This window comes from Ruditapes philippinarum, unplaced genomic scaffold, assembly GCF_026571515.1.
Source record: "Ruditapes philippinarum isolate M1 unplaced genomic scaffold, ASM2657151v2 ctg7440_1_1_1_1, whole genome shotgun sequence".
In the NCBI taxonomy this organism is placed as follows: domain Eukaryota; kingdom Metazoa; phylum Mollusca; class Bivalvia; order Venerida; family Veneridae; genus Ruditapes; species Ruditapes philippinarum.
Genome location: NW_026865485.1, coordinates 9,030 through 23,163, shown reverse-complemented (window position 1 = coordinate 23,163; position 14,134 = coordinate 9,030). Strand labels below are relative to the sequence as shown.

Below are 14,134 nucleotides of genomic sequence, written 5' to 3'. Positions count from 1 at the left end.
TGCGTTTGCGACCAGCATGGATCCAGACCAGCCTGCGCATCCGCGCAGTCTGATCAGGATCCATGCTGTTCGCTGTCAGATTCTCCACTTGTAATAGAGTTGGTAAGCGAACAGCATATGGATCCTGATCAGCCTGCTCGGATGCGCAGGCTGGTCTGGATCCATGCTGGTTGCAAACCCATTAAGTTGGTTTTGTCATTATTGATTACATGTCATGTTACGTGTTAATCAACCGTGTAAATCCGACGATGAACTTCCCAGCGAGCTTCATATTATATACATGTGTTAAATATATTACATTTTGTATATCATTTTAATATACTAAATATATAAATCTGTCTTATATCTTCTCGTATGATCCTTTTATTCTGCAAAGATATAAAACATACATATATTTGTATGCAATGTGGAAGAAAAATCAAGCTAGGCTGGGGGATGAGTTCATTGAATATCGCTCGTCCTTGTTGATCTTTGTTCACTTAATAGTCACTAACTGCAAAACAGATCTGGATTAATTTGTTTGTTTGTTCGTGTTTTTTAATTTGTTTTTTATTTCTTAAAGGATATTTCTTATAAACAATCATTTTTAATTTAATATTACCGGTAATCCTTACCATTTTTCTGTTAGAAGTTCTGATGAAAACACTTGTACCTGTTTGTCCTACAGTTCCTGAAATATTGGTGGTGATATCTTAACGACAACTGTTGCCTCTCTGTTGGCTGATCATGTCAGAATTTTACAACGCATTCTTCTTTGTACGTTTGTTATGATTGTAGTTAAGTAAAATCTAATGCAGAACACACATCTGAAAATTAACTAGTAATCGGGCAATGGCAATTAAGATTATTGTTCGAACAGTTCTATTCTACGGAAAAACAGAGGGGACATCCATATCGTGACCATAACTCGGACAAAAAATGTTATGGCGTGGCCACGAGATATAACTCAGAAAAAAAAACGAAAAAAAAAACCAAATGCTATCTAGTTCGCACGAAATCCAAATAAGAAAAAAAACCTATCTCCTGGCCACGATATATAACTGAGAAAAAAATAATTTCGTTTTCTCGTTCCCACGAGTTAGTCGGCCAACCAGCTTTTTGTATTTTGTGATCGCAGATCAGAAAATACAATGCTGACATTCAATCTCAGGAACAGCGCTTCCCGGCAAACTTAACAAACAGCTTAAAACTGGCGATGTAAAAAAGAGAAATATTCTTATTTTGTTACAAGTATCCAACAAATTACAACGCATTCAAAGTTTAAAAGTAGATTTTGCTCGGCTATTTCCTTAAAGCTTCGGATTATTGTGATCGGAATTAAACGCCCCCTAAATGAACATTTGTTATTTAGACTTTCTGAAAAATAAAGTAAGGATGTTGACGACGAATTTAGGGCAGTCGACGACCGATAATCAATTTCTACTTCAAGCACCCGTTCCACGTAAACAAAATGCTATGTTGAGCGATGTCGATTACCAAAGACTTTGCAGCGCGTATTACACAAATAAATCTGACTGTCGAGTAGTGAAATATATACATGTCGGACTGTTTGGGCAAGAAGATTTTCGCTAAATAAATTATATACATCAGTATTAAACAACAGATTTACCGTGATCAAAATACCTCGAAATTAATAAGGATGGAAATTCTAAATTTAGAATCATTTGGTTTTATTCAGCCAATTTGTATAATTTCACCGCGGTCCAGGGTTAGGGTGTGAGAGGTCTGAGGTTCAGATCCCAATCGAGGCATTTTTTTAATTGTCTTTCAGCGATTTTAACATTCTTTTTTAAGGTAGACCATGGGTTATGCATTTCCTCCTCTTTTAAGTTTTCAAATAGGCTAGAATCACTTGTCAACTACATTGAAATTGAGGAGCGTGGGTTCAAACCGCAGAAGGGCCAACTTTTTTTCTTTCCTTTTTTCTCTTTAGCAGTATTTGGGTATCTCTCAGATGCCTTATGGAAGAAAAAAGTGTTTGATTTTAATTATATAATAATTATAGGTACTTATTTGCTAAATAATGCCAAATTTAATAGCAAATATGATACCAGATATTTTTTTTAAAGTTTAATTAAATAAAAACTACACGATGAAAGTATTTTATATTTCGCATGATCAAACAGCATACTGTTAAGAAAATTTAGGCAAACTTTGAAAACAGCCCCTATTTGCTCTTGTAATTTATTACCTGAATGTTATTATTTGTTTCAATAGGAAAACATTTTTCATAATGATGCTATTATAAATTATTTAGAGTTCCTCATTTCTGAAAAAAAAAAAACTCTTCTAACAGCAAAGTTTAGTTCAGAAATATATCCATAACTCACAAACCATACGGTAAATTTTATTTAAATTTTGCATAACTGTCATAATTATGTTGCCAACTTTACAGTTCCTTACGGTGTCCATTACTCATGGTCTATCTTAATAAAGGAAGTAGCCACGATATGCAAGGATAAATTTAAGTGTGGCTGTCATAAATCAAAGTGCTGAATGCACTGAATGCGACGGACATGCAACCGGAGAGACATTAAGGCTTTTCAGAAGAAAAAAACACACAAAACACACAAAAGATATAACAGTGACAATTTGTTCCATACAAGTTCGAGATTTGTAGAGCAATCTTTTTTAGGTGTCCCAATCTAATATCATTCAGATTGTCTACTTTCAAGCAGAACACGTCCAAATTGTTAAATACCTAATGAAATTTATGCCTCAAAACTCTGGTCAAACTTGTAACTCAGTGTCCTTATCGATTTTATTTGTAAATAGAAAAAACTGTCAACGAAATATTTCTAAAATAAAACCATGCAAATAAACTTCAAGGATAATACATAATAATGCGAGAATGTTAATTAGAATTGCTTCGTTTTATATTATAGTTGGCATGTAGACAATAAAATATAAGTCATTAGTATTTATAATTTTATTTCTATTGGATATGGCTCATAAAAAATATTTTGGGTAAAATCATCAGCAATTAATGGTGTATTTTTTAGATTTTTTTTCATTAACAAGGCAAAGATGTAGAGGCCAGAGCACATCGTTTTAATTTTAATTTAATATACAGTACGATAGATTGCAAAGATCAGAAAATACCACAGAGCTTGCAGCCCTTTGATTATTCTATCGATTTTATTGGTTACCACGACTTAGATGTGTTCATCTGACTGGTCGGCTAACTCGTGGCCACTATATAGCATATATTTGTTTGTTTTTCCTGAATTATTTCTCGAACGAGAAGTGTTGTTTTCTTGTTTTAGTGTTTCTTTCTGAGTTATATCTCGAGGCCACGAGATAGGGTTTTTTTTTTCTTTCTAAGTTTTATCTCGTGGGAACGAGATAGCATTTGTTTTTGGTTTTGTTTTTGCTTTTTTAGTTATATCTCGTGGCCACGAGATAGGAGGAGAGAAAAAATCGGCATGTCCACTCTGTGCTTCCGTACTATTCATAAAGTTCTCATCAGACAGAAAGTCATAGCACAATGGTATCGGAATCATACAGATCTATGCCTTGAGATTATATAGGCCTATGGTTTGTGATCGTGGATTTCATTTTGCACAATAAAAAATTGTTAATTTCCCCTGAATACAACATTTATAAGTTACCAGACATGTACTCAAATATGTACATACATACATATATACATACATACGTACATACATATGATGATTTAATCGAAATTGAGTGTTTATATCACTGTTTATAATTCAATTTATCAAAAAATGCTGAAATATGTTTGAGTGTGGGTGCTTATGTGGTATAGATTTATGTGGTATAGAATTATGGTTTCTGTATTGACCACTGCGCACTGCCCATTCAATATAGTTTACTATTTTTATCTTGTATCTTAGTTTGGAGACTTTTCTGTTGAAAATGTGTCAGAGTTAAATCGTATACATATACATGCACAGTGTGTTAACTAGAGTGCAGGTATTAGTTACCCACCCGCACTCCAGGGCATGCCCATTGATTGACTCATTTTTGCTGTTGTTTATACTTATTGTAACAGCATAAGAGAACTGGAACAGACATTATATAGATGTCAAATATATACATTCTTTTTACATTATCTCTGTTTCTGTTTACATCTGAAACCACGTGGTAGAACTACTTTCAAGCCGTATATTGTTTCCGAGGTTATTATAGATAATAGCCGAGGCAGTTCCGAATGGGTTGGTAGTACATTTATAATCTTTCCGCCAACAAATGAGTTCCTGGAGAATACAAAAAAAAACTTTTAAAGTCATCCTATAACACACAAAAATACACACATGCAATTAATACACTTTTCTCATGACCAATCAAACCAGAGAGAACTTAAAAACTGGCCACTTCAAAAATTAAAAGAACTACTTTCTAATTCCGTACCGGGGTGAGACCTGATATTTATGGATTGCCATACTGTACACATGTCACTATAATAAAGTATTGACTTAAAGCTATAAAACCATCGATTATATATCTTAATTTAACTAAATGAAGAATGTCAGCACAACCAATGGTAAGCTTGGGGTAAGAAAGTTGCAGACGTAAGCTCACAATACCACAACCAAGCTGGCAGTGAAGAAAAATTGTCACGGCTACAGAGGTATGCCGTCAGAAATTTTTTTTTTATATATAATAAAAACATTAGTAGGCTAATATATGTGTTTAAAAACAGCTAGTGTTATCCTGCTCTAGATTATAAACATATGTACGAATGCTAAAGACACAGATATACAGTACATAATGTTTTTATGCAGAACATATGAATTTCATATAAAATACTTAGTTCATGCTCCTTAGCGTTTTTAAATTACGTACTGATTTTTTCATGTAACGAAATGCGTTAATTAATTCTCAAGAATTCATGGTGCCAAATCATGACAATTTTATCTATACAGGAATCGCTGGAATAATTTACTTTTTAAAAATGAACATATGCGATAAAATATTTATCTCTATTGCATGCTTTTCAGTGGGAAGTAGATAGATAGACATTTTTATTATTTAATTATGTTTTGATATTGTCGCACTGTGATTATCACATATAATTTTCACTGTAGCCGGACTATATCTGAATAAAAAACATTCATGAAATAATTAAATAGAAAATTTATTTCTTTTATATCTAATCTTAAATTATATTTCACTCGTGAACACTAGCTCTCATGACATCTGGTGTCATGCAAAACAAACAAATATCCCGATTATAAAACTCGACGGTCTTTTCGACGGTATTGCGAAGACCGGAGACCGTCAATTAGTAAAACCCAAACATGGCGGACAGCGCTTTCGGTTTGGCGAGATTAGATGGAAAAGTTGCTCTAATTACTGGTTAGATGGGTTTTATTTAATGTTTATGTGTTTCAAGTAGAAATTTTTTTTTTAAACAAGTTTAATCGTTGTCATTACATACAGAGAAGTCTCTTTGAAACAATAATAGTTAAATCGGTCACACGTCACGAACGGCCCCAAAATTAGTCGAATCGGCTTACAGACAACTCATCCCCAGACAATTCACCCTCAACCATTTTTTCCAGACAATTCACCTACCAGACAGTTCACCCCGCATTATTGGAAAAATGACACAGACAATTCACCCCCCATTTCTTTAAATTTAATTTTGATGAAATTTATCTTAAAATTAGAAGATGCAATAAAGAAATTTGTTGTGTTTCTTTACTTAATTGATATTTATAAAATATTTAGTCATATTTAAATTAGTTATTATAATTTACCGTATTACTTAAAGTTAATATTTGTTACTATGCGTTAATATTTTTTCATATTATTTTACATACAAACTGTAAAAATTACAAATTCACCATTAATTTGTCTTAATTTGTTTAAGTGCTTTTGATGTTATTATAAGATGACATATCAAAGATATTAGTAAACATGTGATCATCATTTGCTCTAATTAGGTGTTAAGTGACTCTTATCTAGATAGATGGATAGATATGGTAATTATCTTAAATCTTTGAAGTTCTGATTAATTTCTAATTATATTTTACAAGTGAAATTTAAAAGCTAAATTATTTAGAATCAGGTACGTATATTTATATATATATATATTTATATACGTACCTGGTAGAATTGATAATTAAAGTAACCCATTCAATATTCAAACAACTCATTGGATGCTTACTTTGATTTTTTTAAACAATAAACATGAGGGGTGAATTGTCTTATCAATTTTTGGGGGTGAACTGTCTTGAGGGGTGAGTTGTCTTCGTTTTTTTGGGGGTGAATCATCTGGGGGGCAAGTTGTCTTGTTTCCGTCGAATCGGCCCATAGGTGTTCGGCGCGTTGATTGGTCACTACCCCCGGGCCAACTCACCCCCCCCCCCACCAACTCTACAATCCTCCTACCTCTCAAAACCATGTAAACTGCAGTATTTTTCATTTTAAACATGTTTAAATATTTGGTATATGCTTTTAATTCAATTACCTTCATCTCCCACAAAAAATAAAAATCTCGAAGTCACCGCAAGTGTAACTCGACAGAGACCTGACCGCTGGGTTTTTGTCAAAATTACCCGACTAAACGGCAGTTTATTCGAAATGAATGAATATTTTTTTGTATTGTGCATATAAATATGATCAAATTATATTATTATTTGAAATAACTGTTCAATGAAAACATCATATGAAACTATTACGAACCGTTTTAATGATTTGTTAAATTCTCCATCCAAAATGAAAGTACACATGTATAAACGGATGTATTTGTATGGAGTATTTTCATTGGTTGTGTGAAAACCTTAGACCAATGAAAATACTCCGTACAAAAAAATAAAGAGGAGAGCACTCTGCAGAACAATTACTTGGATTCAGATTTGGAATTTGACATATCGGAAAACGGTTTGTTATAGTTTTATATGACTTTTTGATTGAACAGTTATTACAAATAATAATATAATTTGATCATATTTATATGCGCAATACAAAAAAATATTCAGTCATTTCGAATAAACTGCCGTTTAGTCGGGTAATTTTGACAAAAACTAAGCGGTCAGGTCTCTGTCGAGTTACACTTGCGGTGACTTCGAGATTACATATCTTCTAAAAACTTGAAATTAGTGTTGGGTATCGGAATCAAAAATCACTATCGATAATCGGACCACCACAATCGATTGTCTGCCGATAGTACCATCGAGTTCCGCACTTATAATGGCCCTTTTTTCTTTAGTATGATTTTCACTTTGAATTCAAAACAAACAACACAAATACCTAAAACTACTTTGTGACAGTCAATTTTTGTAATAAACAACTTTATGGCAGTCAATATTAGCACTAGTCAACAGGTCAAAATATCAATGAGTAGTATTGAAGATCACTTATTTAACTACAGTAGATATATAAATTTATAATGTTATGTTACTGCACACTATAATTTTCTAAAGTAGTATTAACCATGTTAAATAGGTTTTGAATACAAAAAATACTTTAAAATTGTCTGGAATTAAAGAGATTCGGTCGGGAAACTTCTTTTTGACTGCATGTAAAAAAGTTACGCCATAGGCAATTCAGCAGTGGTAGAACATTAAAATAATCGATTTTTAAAAAGGACTATCGATTGTTGCCGATTATGGGGTGGTCCGATTAGTTATCGATTTTCAGAGACAATCGGGACAACACTACTTGAAATGATTATAATGACACTTAAATTCCTTTAAGAGTAATCAATTCCCTACCATTGGGTACCAAGATATTGAAAATTGGTGAAAAATGTTGGAGTTATGGAGTTCATATTAAGATGAGTGCTGAAAAATGAGCGGCGAGTTGCATACCTTTACTAAATATATGTATCATTTTTTTAATTTTTTGTGGGAGATGAAGGTAATTGAATTAAAAGCATATACCAAATATTAAAACATGTTTAAAATGAAAAATACTGCAGTTTACATGGTTTTGAGAGGTAGGAGGGGGGGGGGGGGGGGGGGGTAGTGACTAATCAACGCGCCGAACACCTATGGTTTCAAGTACCTGTGTAATAATTGTTATTAATGTTATATTGCAGATGTGCTATGATTGTTGATTGATTTCTACATTTAATTACAATTAAATATCTTCATATAAAGGCTATCTTCCCTACCCACCCCACCACCCACCCATTCTACCCACCAACCCACTTATATTCCCACCCACACACCCACCTTCCCACCTAATAAATGACCCAAAAGGTCAAATTATTGCAAATTATTGAAATTGCTGTAACTGGCTATAACTTTAATATTAAGGAATGCATACATGTGACATCCCGGCGGGATTTAAAAAAATCCCGATATTTCAACACTGATCCCGATTCCCGATATTACAGCTTGAATTTCCGATATTTAAAAAAAAATCAACATAAAAAAAATCAAACACAGCACCTGTATCTAAAATGTACACCATGCCTCCGGGCATTGATTGTTATCTGTCCATATCCTAAATTATAGCGGATTAAATGTTGAGTCGCTAATTGACAGCAAGGTGACGTAATAAACAGTTCCAATACCCAAAGTTATTCTCACATGTTTAACTTATCACTTGTCGTGTGTCAGTCAATTGACCTCTTTTGTAATTTGGCAGTAGGTATTATCGCTACGCTACGTCCTCAAAACTACCCTGTAAATTTACATGTATGAATTCGGCTCAATCTTTGATTTTTGCGACGGACGCGCCCTCAGGCGCGTTCAGAGCTAAGTCATCTACACATGGGATTTCGTTGGCTACACTCGCGCAATGTGTCCTAAACCGATTAACAGCCCAAGAAATAGTACATGAATTTGATCCTTCAAAACTCCCATACTTTGTCTGGATATCTTAATGTCTTCCATATTTAGCCTTTTCAATTTCAAATTAAGTTATCAAAGTTAAAATATGAACGTATATTATTGATAAAAACGTTATAGTCCCGTAGTATTATTGCGCATTATGCAAATTACTGCTGAAACGATTTACCGCTGTCGGAAAAGTAGGACAGCAAATTATACTACTATAAAGGTGTAACCTTTGAGTTCCAAGACATTATTAGTAGGAAATAAATATTTCTACATTATACAAAACATTATTATTAACAAATCAAAAGTTTTTCGTGACTCTAGGATAACTCGCGCATTAATAAAAGAAGAACTATTTTCGTGACTCATACCGCGGTTTAGCTGAATATTCAGCAGTTATTAATATATTAGATTCAGTACAATAGTTAGTATAAATATCTATTTTTGAAAATGCATGTAAGAAGAGAGTTTTTCAACACTTTACCGCCATGTAGTCTTTCATGGTAAGGAAGTTATAATATCAGTTCTACTTCCGATTCTTGTGGTTTGTTTACATATTTTTCTAGGTCATGATATGAATTAACCTTCGCTATTCTAAAAATAGATTCTGCTTCACCTGTTCTGATTTTTGGACAGGTGATTAGGGAGTACACATTATACATGTAATTAATAAACCAGCGGATAACATGCAATACTTTTAGAAATTCTATACAATTGTAAGAAGAAAACAAGTTGAAAATGGAATTTAGTGTGAAATTGAAAAGGACAACTAAACACTGTAGTGCTTAAGTGACATTTAAATTAAAATAAAAACGATGTGCTCTGGCCTCTACATCTTTACCTTGTAAATAAAAAAAATCTAAAAAATACACTATTAATTGCTGATGATATTAACCAAATTTTTTTTAATGAGACATATTATCCAAGAGAAATAAAAATACAAATGACTAATATTTTATTGTCTATATGCCCCCTATGATATAACACGAAGCAATTCTAAATAGCATTCTCAAATGTATAATGTATTATGTTTGAAGTTTATTTGCCTGGATTTATTTTAGAAATATTTCGTTGACAGTTTTTTTTTCTATTTACATATCATTTCTTAGAATAAATCGATAAGGACACTGATTTACAAGTTTGACCAGAGTTTTTAGGCATGAATTTCATTCTGTATTTAAGTGCTTGAAAGTAGAAAATCTGAATTATATGAGTTTGGGACACAAAATATACTGCTCTACAAATCTCAAACTTGTATGGAACAAATTTTCTCTGTTATATATTTTGTGTTTTGTTTTTGTTTAAAAGAAGCCTTAATGTCTCTCCGGTTGCATGTCCGTCGCATTCAGTGCTGCAGCACTTTGATCTTTGATTAGTGCCGCACTGATAAAGATAAAAGGTGAGCAGAATCATTTAAAGTGGATCATTCAAAACCTGTTTCAGATGTCTAATTAACCTATTTTTAGTGAATGGGTAATTTTTTGTTTTGTTTAGGAATTACACAATCATCGAGGCAAAAATGTGGATTTAATTAACGGAACGATTCTTGCATTTATTTTGAGTCTTCTACTTATGTTACGTTATTTAACTGTCATAGTCTTATGTTCATGAATAGTTGTTGCACGTTTTCAAGTAGCTTGTGTTTAATTATTGAATGACTGAAAAGACATATAATTCTTCAAACTGAAAATAATGAAATGTGAAAGTGTGACTGTTCTAGAAATAGCCTGTATGACTACACTTATTTATTTATCTATTTTTATGCTCCCCGAAAAATTTCGGGGGAGCATATAGTCGGCGCCTTGTCCGTCTGTCCGTCCGTCTGTCCGTCCGTTGTCTTGTCCGGAGCATAACTTGAAAACCCTTGGAGATAATTTGTTGAAACTTCATACAGTGGTAGAGGGCATCGAGGGGGAGTGCAGTGTCAAAGAACCATATCTCTATTTTGCCCGGTTTTTGAATTATCTCCCCTTATAGAAAAATCTTGTCCGGGGCATAACTCTAAAACTATAAGAGATATCAACATGAAACTTTGTAGGTGAATAGATCTCAATGGGTAGATGTGCAGTGCATAAGAACAATAACTCTTTTCATCCTAATTTTGGAGTTATTGCCCTTTGTTAATTTTAATACTTTGAACTTTGTCCGGAACATAACTTGAAAACCCTTGGAGATAATTTTTTGAAACTTCATACAGTGGTAGAGGGCATTGAGGGGGGGTGCAGTGTCAAAGAACCATAACTCTATTTTGCCTGGTTTTTGAATTATCTCCCTTATAGAAAAATCTTGTCCGGGGCATAACTCTAAAACTATAAGAGATATCAACATGAAACTTTGTAGGTGAATAGATCTCAATGCGTAGATGTGCAGTGCATAAGAACAATAACTCTTTTTGTCCTAATTTTGGAGTTATTGCCCTTTGTTTATTTTAATACTTTGAACTTGAACTTTGTCCGGAACATAACTTGAAAACCCTTGGAGATAATTTGTTGAAACTTCATACAGTGGTAGAGGGCATCAAGGGGAGTGCAGTGTCAAAGAACCATAACTCTATTTTGCCTGGTTTTTGAATTATCTCCCCTTATAGAAAAATCTTGTCCGGGGCATAACTCTAAAACTATAAGAGATATCAACATGAAACATTGTAGGTAGATAGATCTCATTGAGTAGAGGTGCAGTGCAAAAGAACCATAACTCTGTTAAGCCTTATTTTTGAATAATCTCCCCTTTTAGAAAAATCTTATCCAGGACATAGTTGTAAAACTATAAGAGATATCAACATGAAACTTTGTAGGTAGATAAATCTCAATGGGTAGATGTGCAGTGCACAAGAATCATAACTCTACCTTGCCTAATTCTGGAGTTATTGCCCTTTGTTTATTTTTACTTTTTGAATTGTCCAGGACATAACTCGGAAATCATAAGAGATATCATTCAAGAAACTTTGTAGGTTGATAGATCACATTGATTAGAAGTGCAGTGCAAAGAACTGTAACTCTGCCTTGCCTAATTTTAGAATTATTGCACTTTGAACTTTTTCCACGGACATAACTCTGAAACTACAAGAGGTGTACTTTCCTGTGTCCAAAACCTATTCGGGGAGCATCACCCGGCTCAAACCGGGCTCTTGTTTTTTTTTTTTTTTTTGGTGAAATAAATTAATATTGATCAACAAAAAAATCATAAAAAGTATAATCATTTAATGATTTTGAGGGTAATGTAGATTCTTTGAACCAAATGTGCCAAACACGCATTGAAATTCGAATCGATAAAAAAATCCAGTTTTGAGCCTCAAAATCCAGCTGAAAATCCAGATTTGGCCCATTTCATTTGTCACATGTATGGGAATGGATGTCATATTATAGCACAACATTCTTTAGGATAAGATCTCCATGTACATTGTTTATGTTGTTACAAACTAAATTAATTTGGCCAGAATTATCACATTGATTTTCCCATTTGTACACTAGAAAAATTGAAATACATGGCCATTAAAAAAAGCTTTAAAAACACTTATCTAATTATCCATTATGGAGCATATTTAAATTTAACCTTATTAATTCTATAAATTTGATTTTAAGGGTTATTATTTTACACTTACAGTTAAATACTGGTTAATAAAAATATGATTACAAATTTAATTTTAAGCTTTAACATGATATCACCTAAAATGTTAAAACTGCTGATTTTAAAATTTACTTATTTATATTCATGAATAGGCCATATATTCCCAAAGTTTTTTTCTTACAGCAGCTAAACAATGGATGCCCCCTGGCACTTGATATGCAATTATCCAATACACATATGTGTCACCTTCCCTGGCCAGCCTGGTCATATGGTCTAGTGCACTAGAAGTGCACACGGTGTGCACTTCTAGTTCAGCTCTATAGGCTAGAAGTGCACAAGGGTGGGAAGTTTAGTGTGAACTCAACTGTATATCAAACTTAAATTGACCTTGGCTCTTTTATGACCTTGACCTTAAAGGTTAAATTTTTTAATTTTCACTTTTTGCTAAACTTGGTAATGAATAATTTGATTATATTTATATTTTGACAAAACAACAATTTTGACAAGACCTTCTTTAAAAAGGTTGAATTGACCTTGACCTTTAAATGACATTGAACATCAAGGTCAAAGTACTGAATTTTGTTTATGATTCATACAATGTATGATAATGTACTTGACAAAACAACAAGAGTGACTTGACAGGACCTATAAAAATAAAAAGGGAACACTTTTATTTTCTTAATTTTTAAAAAAAAAAATTGTTTAAACTGTTTTATTTGTTTGCTATTTAAATAAAAATAAATAAGCATTGCCCCACCTGGCTTTGACTGTTGTTCAGATATCTGATAATCAGAATCTACTGTCCTGGCCAGTAAAGGACATCTAAAGTTGGCTGTTTTATTGGTCGTATTTTTCACAAGTAGCTGCAACATATATATATATAAATATATAGTTATAAAAATGATTAAATGATTTGTTTACATAGGAGCTAGCTCCGGAATTGGTGCAGGTACAGCCCACATGTTTGCCAAACTTGGTGCTAGACTGGCTCTCACAGGTAGAAATGAAATAACCTCAACAAACATGGTGATGAATGTGAAAAACTTGGAGGAAACAAGGTGTGAATATTGTGGGCATGTTCCACAACTTTTTAAATCACTTTAATTAAATATTTCCATTTAATTTAGTGGTGAGAAACTTTTTTAGTTATCCCTTATCATTAGTTCCCCTAATTATATAATATCCACAGTTCTATAACCATACAAGTTAAAGAACAACCCTGTACCACCCCAGTCTTTTGATAATTTTTTGTTCAAATACACTGCTTGCTCACTGAACTTTATAAAAAGTTTATTAACTGCCAGTAAAAGATGCTTTGTATGTTTATAGGTACTATGTCTTCCTGGAGATCTAACAATAGAGGAAGATGTGAAGAGAATTGTTAACGAAGCTGTAAAGCAACTATGGACAACTTGATATTCTGGTAACATTGTTATCTAAATTTAATCTTGTTCTGTGTATAAGATATGTAGGCATTAGAATCAAACAGTAGTATTAAACTTGTATCACATTTATTTAATATACAATAGTAGACATGTTAACTTTGCTTAGTGCCTTTTTTGTATTAATATAACAGATAGTGACTTAAATTGTTTTTATGCCCTTACATCATCAGAAATGGGTTGGGGGTGGCATATTGATTTTATCCTTCTTTGAATAAATTTTTGTATTTGATACAAAATTCTACAGGACCATTTAACCATTTTCATGTACTTAAATTTGACCATGAATCCTATTAATGGCATTGATGCTGATGGTTTATTTCAGAATATTATCATTTTTATACGCCCGTTTGAAAAACGGGACGTATT

At 32.8% G+C, this 14,134-nt stretch overlaps 1 long non-coding RNA gene across 1 annotated transcript; it reads left to right on the top strand.

Annotated features, from left to right (window-relative positions):
• Nucleotides 1-5,242: 5,242 nt before the first annotated feature.
• Nucleotides 5,243-13,783, top strand: LOC132729340 (uncharacterized). The gene is made up of 3 exons (XR_009625601.1): nucleotides 5,243-5,322; nucleotides 13,249-13,381; nucleotides 13,653-13,783. It is a non-coding gene; the product is annotated as an uncharacterized LOC132729340 (long non-coding RNA).
• Nucleotides 13,784-14,134: the final 351 nt, after the last annotated feature.